General features: G+C 39.5%; 1 long non-coding RNA gene and 1 other non-coding gene across 2 annotated transcripts in view; both read left to right on the top strand.

The window, feature by feature from the left end:
• The window catches only part of LOC148545181 (uncharacterized), a 194,862-nt gene that overhangs the window by 44,214 nt on the left and 136,986 nt on the right, over nt 1–13,662 (top strand). The window lies entirely within an intron of this gene.
• Nucleotides 6,637–6,744, top strand: LOC148545187 (small nucleolar RNA R71). Its single transcript, XR_015900848.1, has one exon. It is a non-coding gene; the product is annotated as a small nucleolar RNA R71 (small nucleolar RNA).

Below are 13,662 nucleotides of genomic sequence, written 5' to 3'. Positions count from 1 at the left end.
GTTACGTTCAGGTCGCGGGAAGGTGTTGCGGAGGCGTCGTCCATGCGTCCGCGCGGATTGAAGTTTGCAGATGCGACGCGGGCGCGTCATTCATGCGTTTGCGTCACCTAACTTCGGGGCAGCTATGGCAAATTATATATCAAATTGAAGCCCCGGACGTTAGCTTTTCAACACAACTAGAACCGCATCATTTGGACCTCTGTAGCTCAAGTTATGACTGTTTGAGTACAGAGAGGTCAGGCTGGACAGCTTTAGCAGTTCCTTCAGTTTCTTGTATTCCTTCCACTTTTGCATGCTTCCTTTCCATCCTCTAAGCCATTCTTGCTCTGTAATCTCTGAAAACACTTAACAAACATATCAAGGAATCTAATGGTAATAAGAGAGAATTAATATTAGCAATTTAAAGGCCCAGGAAACATGTTTTCAATCAAAGCACATAATTAGGAAGGCAAATGTAAAACCATGCAAATAGTATGAATAAGTGGGTAAAGAGTTGATAAAAACCACTCAATTGAGCACAAGATAAACCATAAAATAGTGGTTTATTAGCTACTTCCCGTCCTCTCAGTGAAAATATTCCAAATGCGTTGTCACCGCACGGCTAATCATCTGTCGGGTCTCGATCATGTTGGAATAGGATCCATTGATCCTTTTGCTTCTGTCACTACGCCCAACACTCGCGAGTTTGAAGCTCGTCATAGTCATCCCTTCCCAGATCCTACTCAGAATACCACAGACAAGGTTTAGACTTTCCGGATCTCAGGAATGGCCGCCAATAATTCTAGCCTATACCACGAAGGTTCCAATCTTAGATTAGAAACCCAAGAGATACACATTCAAGCTTGTTTGCATGTAGACCGGAAGTGGTTGTCAGGCACGCATTCATAGGTGAGAATGGTGATGAGTGTCACATAATCATCACATTCATCATGTTCTTGAGTGCGAATGAATATCTTGGAGAAAAAATAGGCTTGAGTTGAATAGAAAAATAATAGTACTTTGCAATAATTCATGAAGAATAGCAAAGCTCCACACCTTAATCTATGGTGTGTAGAAACTCTACTGTTGAAAATACATAAGAACAAAAGGTCTAGGCATGGCCGAATGGCCAGGCTCCAAGGTCTAAGGACTAAACGTCCAAATATTATTCTTTAGTGTGTAAAAGTATGAAAATACAATAGCAAAAGGTCCTATTTGTAGAAAACTAGTAACCTAGGGTTTACAGAAATGAGTAAATGATGCAAAATCCACTTCCGGGCCCACTTGGTGTGTGCTTGGGCTGAGTATTGAAGCTTTCACGTGTAGAGACTTTTCTTGGAGTTAAACGCCAGCTTTTGTGCCAGTTTGGGCGTTTAACTCAAGCTTTTATGCTAGTTCTGGCGTTTTGACGCCAGAATTTCTATGCTGACTTGGAATGCCAGTTCAGGCCATCAAATCTCGAGCAAAGTATAGACTATTATAAATTGCTAGAAAGCCCAGGACGTCTACTTTCCAACGCAATTGAGAGCGCACCAATTGGGCTTCTGTAGCTCCAAAAATCTACTTCGAGTGCAGGGAGGTCAGAATCCAACTGCATCTGCAGTCCTTTTTCAGCTTCTGAATCAGATTTTTGCTCAGGTCCCTCAATTTCAGCCAAAAAATACTTGAAATCATAGAAAAACACACAAACTCATAGCAAAGTCCAGAAATGTGATTTTTATTTAAAAAACTAATAAAAACATAATAAAAATTAACTAAAATATACTAAAAACATACTAAAAACAATGCCAAAAAGCGTATAAATTATCCGCTCATCACAACACCAAACTTAAATTGTTGCTTGTCCCTAAGCAACTGAAAATCAAATAGGATAAAAAGAATAGAATATACAATGAATTCCAAAAACATCTATGAAGATCAGTCTTAATTAGATGAGCGGGGCTTTTAGCTTTTTGCTTCTGAACAGTTTTGGCATCTCACTTTATCCTTTGAAGTTCAGAATGATTGGCGTCTATAGGAGCTCAGAATTCAGATAGTGTTATTGATTCTCCTAGTTTAGTATGTTGATTCTTAAACACAGCTACTTTATGAGTCTTGGCCGTGACCCTAAGCATTTTGTTTTCCAGTATTACCACCGGATACATAAATTCCACAGACACATAACTGGGTGAACCTTTTCAGATTATGGCTCAGCTTTGCTAGAGTTCCCAATTAGAGGTGTCCAGAGCTCTTAAGCACACTCTTTTTGCTTTGGACCACGACTTTAACCGCTCAGTCTCAAGTTTTCAGTTGACACCTTCACGCCACAAGCACATGGTTAGGGACAACTTGGTTTAGCCGCTTAGGCCAGGATTTTATTCCTGTGGGCCCTCCTATCCACTGATGCTCAAATCCTTGGATCCTTTTTATTTTACCCTTGCCTTTTGGTTTAAAGGGCTATTGGCTTTTTCTGCTTGCTTTTTCTTTTTCTTTCTTTTTCTTTTCTTTTTTTTCCAAGCCCTTTTTTATTCACTGCTTTTTCTTGCTTCAAGAATCATTTTTATGATTTTTCAGATCATCAATAACATTTCTCCTTTTTCATTATTCTTTCAAGAGACAACATTTTTAACATTCATAAACAACAATATCAAAAATATGCACTGTTCAAGCATTCATTTAGAAGAACAAAAAGTATTGCCACCACATCAAAATAATTAAACTATTTAAAATTCAAAATTCATGTACTTCTTTTTCTTTTTGCAATTAAAAACATTTTTCATTTAAGAAAGGTGATGGATTCATATTCATAGCTTTAAGGCATAGACACTTAGACACTAGTGATCATGTAATAAGATACAAACATAAATAAACATAAAGCATAAAAATTTGAAAAATAGAAAATAAAGAACAAGGAAATGAAAGAACGGGTCCACCTTAGTGATGGCGGCTTGTTCTTCCTCTTGAAGATCTTTTGGAGTTCTTGAGCTCCTCAATGTCTCTTCTTTGCCTTTGTTGCTCCTCTCTCATGATTCTTTGATCTTCTCTAATTTCATGAAGGAGGATAGAATGCTCTTGGTGCTCCATCCTTAGTTGTCCCATATTGGAACTTAATTCTCCTAGGGAGGTGTTATTTTGCTCCCAATAGTTTTGTGGAGGAAAATGCATCCCTTGAGGTATCTCAGGAATTTTATGATGAGAAATTTCCTTATGCTCTTGTCCATGAGTGGGATCTCTTGTTTGCCCCATCCTTTTCTTAGTGATGGGCTTGTCCTCATCAATGAGGATGTCTTCCTCTATGTCAATTTCAGCTAAATTGCAGAGGTGACAAATGAGATGAGGGAAGGCTAACCTAGCCAAAGTAGAAGACTTGTCTGCCACCTTGTAAAGTTCTAGAGATATAACCTCATGAACTTCTACTTCCTCTCCAATCATGATGCTATGGATCATGATAGCCCGGTCTATAGTAACTTCAGACCGGTTGCTCGTGGGAATGATTGAGCGTTGGATGAACTCCAACCATCCCCTAGCCACGGGCTTGAGGTCATGCCTTCTTAGTTGAACTGGCTTCCCTCTTGAATCTCTCTTCCATTGAGCGCCCTTTTCACAAATGTCTATGAGGACTTGGTTCAACCTTTGATCAAAGTTGACCCTTCTAGTGTAGGGGTGTGCATCTCCTTGCATCATTGGCAAGTTGAATGCCAACCTTACATTTTTCGGACTGAAATCTAGGTATTTCCCCCGAACTATTGTAAGCCAATTCTTTGGATCCGGGTTCACACTTTGATTATGGTTCTTGGTGATCCATGCATTGGCATAGAACTCTTGAACCATTAAGATTTCGACTTGTTGAATGGGGTTGGTGAGAACTTCCTAACCTCTTCTTCGGATCTCATGTCGGATCTCTGGATATTCACCCTTTTTGAGCTTGAAAGGGACCTCGGGAATCACTTTCTTCTTGGCCACAACTTCATAGAAGTGGTCTTGATGCACCCTTGAGATGAATCTCTCCATCTCCCATGACTCGGAGGTGGAAGCTTTTGCCTTCCCTTTCCTCTTTCTAGAGGTTTTTCCGGCCTTTGGTGCCATAATTGGTCATGGAAAAATAAAAAGCTTTAGCTTTTACCACACCAAACTTTGAAGGTTTGCTCGTCCTCAAGTAAAAAAAGAAGGAAGAGAGTAGAGGAAGAAGAAATAGAGGAGATGGAGGGTGTTAGTGTTTCGCCCAAGGGGGAGAAGTAGTGTTTAAGATGTGTGAAAATGAAGGGGTGAAGATGGGTTTATATAGGAGTGGGGAGAGGGTAAGGTTCGGCCATGTATGGGTGGGTTTGGAAGGGAAAGTGGTTTGAATTTGAATGGTGAGGTAGGTGGGGTTTATGATGGATGGATGTGGATTGGTGAAGGGTTTATGGAGAAGAGGGTAGGATTTGATAGGTAAGGGGTTTTTGGGGAAGAGGTATTAAGTTGATTGGTGAAGGGTATTTGGGGAAGAGTATTATGAAAAGGTGTGAAGAAGAAAGAGAGTGAGTTGAGGTTGGTGGGGATCCTGTGGGGTCCACAGATTCTGAGGTGTCAAGGATTTCTCATCCCTGTACCAATTAGGCGTGCAAAACGCCCTCTGCTGCCAATCCTGGCGTTAAACGCCAGGTTGCTGCCTATTTCTGGCATTTAACGCCAGCTTCTTGCCCTTTTCTGGCGTTAAACACCAGTTTGGTGTCCATTTCTGGTGTTAAACGCCCAGAATGGTGCCAGACTGGGCGTTTAACGCCCATTCTGCTGCCCTTACTGGCGTTTAAATGCCAGTAGGCTTCTCCTCCAAGGTGTGCTGTTTTTCATTCTATTTTTCAGTTTGTTCTTGCTTTTTCAATTATTTTTGTGACTTCTCATGATCATGAACCTATAGAAAATATAAAATAACAATGGAAAATAAAAATTTAACATAGATAAGTAAAATTGGGTTGCCTCCCAACAAGCGCTTCTTTAATGTCAGTAGCTTTTCAGTGGGCTCTCATGGAGCCTTACAGGTACTCAGAGCATCATGATGGCCTCTCAACACCAAACTTAGAGTTTGGCTATGGCCTCCCAACACCAAACTTAGAGTTTGAATGTGGGGGTTTTGTTTGACTCTGCATTGAGAGAAGCTTTACATGCTTTCTCTCCATGCTTACAGATGGAGATCCTTGAGCCTTAAACACAAGGGAGTCCTCATTCACTTGAAGGACCAGTTCTCCTCTGCCAACATCAATCACAGCTTTTGCTGTGGCTAGGAAGGGTCTGCCAAGGATGATGGATTCATCCATACACTTCCTAGTGTCTAGGATTATGAAATCAGCAGGGATGTAGTGGCCTTCAAGCTTTACCAAGACATCCTCTACAAGTCCATAAGCCTGTTTTCTTGAATTGTCTGCCATCTCTAGTGAGATTCTTGCAGCTTGTACCTCAAGTATTCCTAGCTTCTCCATTACAGAGAGAGGCATGAGGTTTATGCTTGACCCTAGGTCACACAGAGCCTTCTCGAGGGTCATGGTGCCTATGGTACAAGGTATTGAGAACTTTCTAGGATCCTGTCTCTTTTGAGGTAATCTCTACCTAGTCAAGTCATCCAGTTCTTTGGTGAGCAAAGGGGGTTCATCCTCCCAAGTCTCATTACCAAATAACTTGGCATTTAACTTTATTATTGCACCAAGGTACTTAGCAACTTGCTCTTCAGTAACATCTTCATCCTCTTCAGAGGAAGAATACTCATCAGAGCTCATGAATGGCAGAAGTAAATTTAATGGAATATCTATGGTCTCTGTATGAGCCTCAGATTCTCATGGTTCCTCATTAGGGAACTCCTTGGAGGCTAGTGGACATCCATTGAGGTCTTCCTTAGTGGAAATCACTGCCTCTTCCTCCTCTCCAGGTTCGGTCGTGTGGGTAATGTTGATGGCCTTGCACTCTCTTTTTGGTTTCTCTTCTGTATTGCTTGGAAGAGTACTAGGAGGGAGTTCAGTAATTTTCTTACTCAGCTGACCCACTTGTGCCTCCAAATTTCTAATGGAGGATCTTGTTTCAGTTATGAAACTTTAGTGGTTTTAATTAGATCAGAGACTATGGTTGCTAAGTCAGAATGGCTCTATTTAGAATTCTCTGTCTGTTGCTGAGAAGATGATGGAAAAGGCTTGCTATTGCTAAACCTATTTCTTCCACCATTATTGTTGTTGAAGCCTTGTTGAGGCCTCTATTGATCCTTCCATGAGAGGTTTGGATGATTTCTCCATGAAGGATTATAGGTGTTTCCTTAGGGTTCTCCCATGTAATTCACCTCTTCCATTGTTGGGTTGTCAGGATCATAAGCTTCTTCTTCAAATGAAGCTTCTTTGGTACTGCCTGTTGCTGCTTGCATTCTATACAGACTTTGAGAAATCATATTGACTTGTTGAGTCAATATTTGTTCTGAGCCAATATGGCATTCAGAGTATCAATCTCAAGAACTCCTTTCTTCTGATTTGTCCCATTATTCACAGGATTCCTTTCAAAAGTATACATGAATTGGTTATTTGCAACCATTTTAATGAGTTCCTGAGCTATTGCAGGCGTTTTCTTCAGATGAAGAGATTCTCCAGTAGAGCTGTCCAATGACATCTTGGACAGTTCAGATAGACCATCATAGAAAATACCTATGATGCTCCATTCTGAAAGCATGTCAGAAGGACATCTTCTGATCAATTGCTTGTATCTTTCCCAGGCTTCATAGAGGGATTCACCTTCCTTCTGTCTGAAGGTTTGGACTTCCACTCTAAGCTTGCTCAATTTTTGAGGTGGAAATAATTTTGCTAAGAAGGCATTGACTAGCTTTTCCCAAGAGTTCAAGCTTTCTTTAGGTTGTGAATCCAACCATGTTCTAGCTCTGTCTCTTACAGCAAAGGGAAAAAGCATAAGCTTGTAGACCTCGGGATCAACCCCATTGGTCTTGACAGTGTCACAGATTTGCAAGAATTCAGCTAAGAATTGATGAGGATCTTCCAATGGAAGTCTATGAAACTTGAAATTCTATTGCATTAGAGAAACTAATTGAGGCTTAAGCTCAAAGTTGTTTGCTCCAATGGTAGGGATTGAGATGCTTCTCCCATAGAAGCCAGGGGTAGGTGCAGTAAAGTCACCAAGCACCTTCCTTGCATTGTTGGCATTGTTGTTGTTTTCGGCTGCCATGGCTTCTTCTTGTTTGAAAAGTTCTGTTAGGTCCTCTATAGAGAGTTGTACTTTAGCTTCTCTTTAGCTTTCTCTTCAAGGTCCTTTCAGGTTCAGGATCAGCTTCAACAAGAACGCCTTTGTCCTTGCTTCTGCTCATATGAAAAGAGAGGAGAAGAAAATATAGAATCCTCTATGTCACAGTATAGAGATTCCTTGAGGTGTCAGAGGTAAAGAAGAATAGAAGGAAAAGGTAGAGAAGAAAGAATTCAAACTTATCAAGAGGGATAGAGTTCGAATTGTACATTGAAGAAGAGTGTTAGTCTATAAATAGAAGGATGTGAGAAGATGGGAAGAATTTTTAAAAATAAAGTAAAAAGATTTTGAAATAATTAAGAGAAATTTTGAAAATTTGGTAAATAATTTTCGAAAACTAAGATTGGAAAAGAAATTAAGTGATTTTTAAAAAAGATTTTGAAATTAGAAATCAAAAAGATATGATTAATCTTGAAAAAGATGTGATTAAAAAGATATGATTGAGAAGATATGATTGAAAATCAAATTAAAAAGAAGAAAGTTTTTAAAATTAAAGTTGATTACTTGACCAACAAGAAATTAAAAGATATGATTCTAGAATTTGATCCTTTCTTAATAGGCAAGTAACAACTTGAAAATTTTGAATTAAATCACTAATTGTAGCAAGGATTTTCGAAAATAGTAATAAATAAAAATTGAAAATAAATTGATTTTAAAAATATATGGTTGAAGAGATATGATTTAAAAAAGATTTGATTTTGAAAAATTATGAATATTTGAAAAAGATTTGAATTAAAAACAAAATCTTCCCTCTAGTGTCCTCATGGCGTTAAACGCCTAGAATGGCATCCATTCTGGCGTTTAACACCCAAAATGCTACCTTTTTGGCCGTTTAACGCCCAGCTAGGTACCCTGGCTGGTGTTTAAACACCAGTTTTCCTTCTTCACTGGGTGTTTTGAACGCCCAGCTTTTTTCCTGTAATTCCTCAGCTGCATGTTCTGAATCTTCAATTCTCTGTATTATTGACTTGAAAAGACACAATTTTAAAAATTTTTTTGAATTTTTTAATGATGAAAAACAATAAAAAAATGTAATTAAGATCAAATAAACAATGCATGCAAGACACCAAACTCAGAAGTTTGTATACTAAGGACCATAATAATTTAAAAATGCATGTAAGAAACAACAAAAGATACAAAATAAGAGAAATTAAAGATCGGAGCACTGGAATCATCAAGAACAACTTGAAGATCAATAAAGAACATATTTATATTCGAAAAAAATGCAAGAAGAATAAAGACATGCAATTGACACCAAACTTAAGATTGACACTTGACTCAAACAAGACACACAAAATATTTTTTGGTTTTTATGGTTTTATAAATTTTTTTTTTGTGATTTTTCGAAAATTATATGGAAAAGAAAATAAAGAGATTCAAAATTTTTAAAGAGAATTCCAGGAATCACGCAATGTTAGTCTAAAACTCCGGTCCAGGAATTAGACATGGCTTACTAGCCAGCCAAGCTTTCAGTGAAAGCTTTGGTCCAAAATACTAGACATGGCCAATGGCCAGCCAAGCTTTAGCAGATCATTACTTTCAACAGCAAAATTAATAGAAATCAACAAGCTCTTGTGATGATAAGTTGAAACCTCGGTCCAAAAGATTAGACATGGCTCACAGCCAGCCAGACTTCAACAAATCATCATGAAACTCTAGAATCCATTATTAAAAACTCTGAAGAACAGAATAGAAGTATTTTTGTATTTTTGAAAAAATTTTTTTTTTCAAAAATAAAAAGTAAAAAGCTAAAAGCATAAAGTAAAATTACCTAATTTAAGCAACAAGATGAACCGTCAGTTGTCCAAACTCGAACAATCCCCGGCAACGGCGCCAAAAACTTGGTTCACGAAATTGTGATCATCAATGGCGCCAACAGCTTGGTACGCACAATTGTAATCTCAACTCTTTATCACAACTCCGCACAACTAACCAGCAAGTGCACTGGGTCGTCCAAGTAATAAACCTTACGTGAGTAAGGGTCGATCCCACGGAGACTGTCGGCTTGAAGCAAGCTATGGTCATCTTGTAAATCTCAGTCAGGCAGATTCAAATGGTTATGGAGAATTGATAATTAAAATATGAATAAAACATAAAATAAAGATAGAGATACTTATGTAATTCATTGGTAGGAATTTCAGATAAACGTATGAAGATGCTCTGTTCCTCCTAAACTTCTGCTTTCCTGTTGCCTTCTTCCAATCATTCATACTCCTTTCCATGGCAAGCTTTACGTTGGGCATCACCGTTGTCAATGGCTACTTCCCATCCTCTCAGTGAAAATGTTCCAAATACGCTATCACCGCACGGCTAATCATCTGTCGGTTCTCGATCATGTTGGAATAGGATCCATTGATCCTTTTGCGTCTGTCACTACGCCCAACACTCGCGATTTTGAAGCTCGTCACAGTCATCCCTTCCCAGATCCTACTCGGAATACCACAGACAAGGTTTAGACTTTCCAGATCTCAGGAATGGCCGCCAATAATTCTAGCCTATACCACGAAGGTTCCAATCTTAGATTAGAAACCCAAGAGATACGCATTCAAGCTTGTTGCATGTAGAACGGAAGTGGTTGTCAGGCACGCGTTCATAGGTGAGAATGATGATGAGTGTCACATAATCATCACATTCATCATGTTCTTGAGTGCGAATGAATATCTTGGAGAAGAAATAGGCTTGAGTTGAATACAAAAACAATAGTACTTTGCATTAATTCATGAAGAACAGCAAAGCTCCACACCTTAATCTATGGTGTGTAGAAACTCTACCGTTGAAAATACATAAGAACAAAAGGTCTAGGCATGGCCGAATGGCCAGTCTCAAGGTCTAAGGACTAAACGTCCAAAGATTATTCTTTAGTGTGTAAAAGTATGAAAATACAATAGCAAAATGTCCTATTTGTAGAAAACTAGTAACCTAGTGTTTACAGAAATGAGTAAATGATGCAGAATCTACTTTTGGGCCCACTTGGTGTGTGCTTGGTCTGAGAATTGAAGCTTTCACGTGTAGAGACTTTTTTTAGAGTTAAACGCCAGCTTTTGTGCCAGTTTGGGTGTTTAACTCCAGCTTTTATGCCAGTTCTGGCGTTTTGACGCTAGAATTTCTATGCTGACTTGGAACGCCAGTTTAGGCCATCAAATCTCGGGCAAAGTATAGACTATTATATATTGCTAGAAATCCCAGGATGTCTACCTTCCAACTCAATTGAGAGCGCGCCAATTGGACTTTTGTAGCTCCGGAAAATCCACTTTGAGTGCAGGGAAGTCAGAATCCAATAGCATCTGCAGTCCTTTTTCAGCCTCTGAATCAGATTTTCGCTCAGGTCCCTCAATTTCAGCCAGAAAATACCTGAAATCACAGAAATGTGATTTTTATTTAAAAAACTAATAAAAACATAATAAAAATTAACTAAAATATACTAAAAACAATGCCAAAAAGCGTATAAATTATCTGCTCATCACAGCGCTCCATCCGATCCAGGCACTCGAAGAGTCAGTGCACCAGGTGGTTGATGGGCTCTGAAGCAGGTGGAGGTACTGTGGTGGTGGCTGGTGCAGTAGGAGCTGAATGGGCAGCAGAAGATGTGGCTGCCTCAGCAGAGTCAGTGAGAAAGGGTGGTTAGTAGCCCAAAACCTGGAACTTCCTGCTGTGTGGGATAATCTTCTTGCATTCGGCGACAGGTGGCTTTTCATCAACAATCTCCCTCGGCACCTCAGCTCGGCGTCCCATCTGAGTAATCAAGTATGGAGGGGGCAGAGTGCCTCGGACATGGACCCTGGACATATTATACCGGATAAATCTGGGAAGGTACAAGTCCTTGCCCTCCATCACACACCAAATGAGGGTAATCATGGCAGCTGGCACCTCTGTCTCATGAGTACTCGGCATCACGTAGTTACTCAAAATCTGCTGCCAAAGCCGAGCCTTATCATTCAGATAGATAAGCTTTATTCCCTTTGGGGCCACTGTGGACTTGCCCATGACCCATGGGACAGTAGGATCAAGAGCTATAGTCTGCTTTACTGCGTCCCAGTCAAACCTCATGAATCTCATATCCTCTTCAGCTTGCTGATAACCATCTGGTGTATTTGATTTAGGTAGCAGCTGGAGGATATCTTCTATTGCTTCCTCAGTAACTAGAATCTGTTTGCCTCTAAGCTGTACGGCATCCAGGATCGTTTTGAAATAGTTACAGTAGAATTCTCTAACCCAGGATGAATTGACCTCAGTCAAGTTCCTCTCCAATAAGAACTAGGCTCTCTATCTAATTTGTTCTGAGGTGTATTATTTGAGTTCTTCTGGAATTTTGAGGGTCTTTTCCAGGTATAAATTCCTTGAAGTTTGAAAGATCGGATATTTGAGTTCACAGTATCTATTGGCAAACTTTACTAGGTCTGTGGCAGGCACCAACTGATCAGCCTTTTCCTGTAGGGTAAAATTCTTTTCCCGCCAGGAATCATCATGGAGGATATTTAAGATGGTGGTAGAGGATTCTCCTCTTTTCTTTTTGCCTGTGGTTGCCTTGCCCTTTCCTTTGCTTTTAGGGTCAAACATCCTGAAAAGCAGAAGTTTCAGGATACAGTTTAAGAAATTAAAGCAGGAAAATAGGTAAGCAAATAGGATTTTATCAATATAAGCATAGAGGGGCAAAAGAGGAATAAAGTAGCAATATAAGCATGGGGTGAGTTAAATAACTATAAAATATTGGACTGTATTCAAGTTAAAAGTTTGAGAATGAAAATCACAATCCAAAATCTATGATATGCGGAATTCTTGTTAATTAGGAACAACAGTAACCATGCCTTGAAATGGTTTGAAAGTTGTTAGGTAAAAACCAAAAGAAAAGTTATAGAGTTAAAGCAGTTAGGAGTTAAAAAGTGAAGTCAAAGTAAGTGGCATGGTGTTGTGGTTCTTTAATTAATAACAAATTTCACAAACTTGAATAACAAGTAACTCACATTCAAGTAAATATTGCAGATTATTGATGATAATTCATATAAAAGAATTGTAGAATGAAAGTAAAATCATCAATAAGGCGGTTTAATGAATAAGGGAATCAGAAAGAATAAGAAAGATAGCCCATTCATCCATGAATTGGATTGGTTGAAACCAATTAGTACAAAACTTGAATTTACCAAAACCAATTCATGAATGGTAGTTTATTGAAACAATTTGGAAAAAATTGGCCAGCATTCTGGCTAAAAATTGGACATTCCCAGGTAATAAACAGTAGCAGAGACAGTTCATATGATAATAAAGTAGTACAGAAAAGAGTAACAAATAGTAATTCACATGAGTTCAGAATAAACAAACTCAATCTGCATTAAAGAATGGGAAAAACAGCATATGAACAGCATTATCATCATAGCAAATTCAAAATTGCAAAACAGATAAAACAAGTAACAAGAACGGCGCAATTATCAGGCCTAAATCCACTAACCACATCCTAGCTAACTAATCACCTAAAATCCACTACGATCATGCATATCTAACTATCCTAATTTGAAAAAAAATGTGACTAACTAATTAACGGGGAAAGGAATCGTTGTTTGGCGGAACCTGGTGGGCAGAGGAATAGAATTTTGACTCAGAGAGATGGTGGTAGTGGTACTAGCGACGCGGCGGCACTAGGAGGCGGCACGACGGCAGTCCTTGGTAGAGGCAGGGCGGCGGTTTGGTGGTTGGGGAAGAAAGGGGGTTATGGGGGGGAGAGAAGAAGGGGGCGAGGAGGGTGAGGGTTGTGGGGGTCGTGGTGGTGGTCGGCGGTTCTGGGTGGTGGCGGCACGGTGGTGGTTCGGTGATGGGGGGCAGTGCAGGGAGAAGGGTGGGAGGGCAGTTGGCGAGGGCGGTGCAGTGGCGGGGGCATGGCGAGGCGAGGCAGTGGTGGCTGTGGCTGGTCGGTGGTGGCAAAGTGATGCCCCGAGAATTTGTCGGTAAAGAATCTCTCAGTGAAAGTCGTGTTGTAAGTATAGCTCTACCAACAACAATCCTCGAGTATCAAATTTAGAAAGAGAAATTGGTTGTCACAAGTTCAACCCCAATAGAAATAACCGAAGTATTCAAACCTCGGGTTATCTCACAAGGAATGGGCAAACATGTGCTTCAACATTGGTTAGAAATCCGGGGTTGTGAGTCATGCGCAAGAATTTAAACTAGGAATCTTAACAAACAAGTAATCTTAAATTGCAAGAAACTAATTCAAATAACTAAGCAAGATATGAGCAATTTGAAACTAACAAAGTAACATCCAATATAATTCTATTCTAGACTAAACAAGTAACCATAACTAAGACAAGTAATCAAGAAATTGGGTTTTCAAATACGAATGATAAAAGCAACTCTTGGCTAGGCATAGGAATTGGGGTCACCATCCTTGTCTAATAACCGTATCTTGACAATTATGAGGAACCAAACTCATTAAGTCTACTTCTACAC

This window comes from Arachis ipaensis, chromosome B9 (genome assembly GCF_059453495.1).
Source record: "Arachis ipaensis isolate K30076 ecotype BB chromosome B9, ASM5945349v1, whole genome shotgun sequence".
Taxonomy (NCBI): domain Eukaryota; kingdom Viridiplantae; phylum Streptophyta; class Magnoliopsida; order Fabales; family Fabaceae; genus Arachis; species Arachis ipaensis.
The sequence above is the reverse complement of the archived record's forward strand: the minus strand, read 5'-3'. Positions and strand labels throughout refer to the sequence as shown.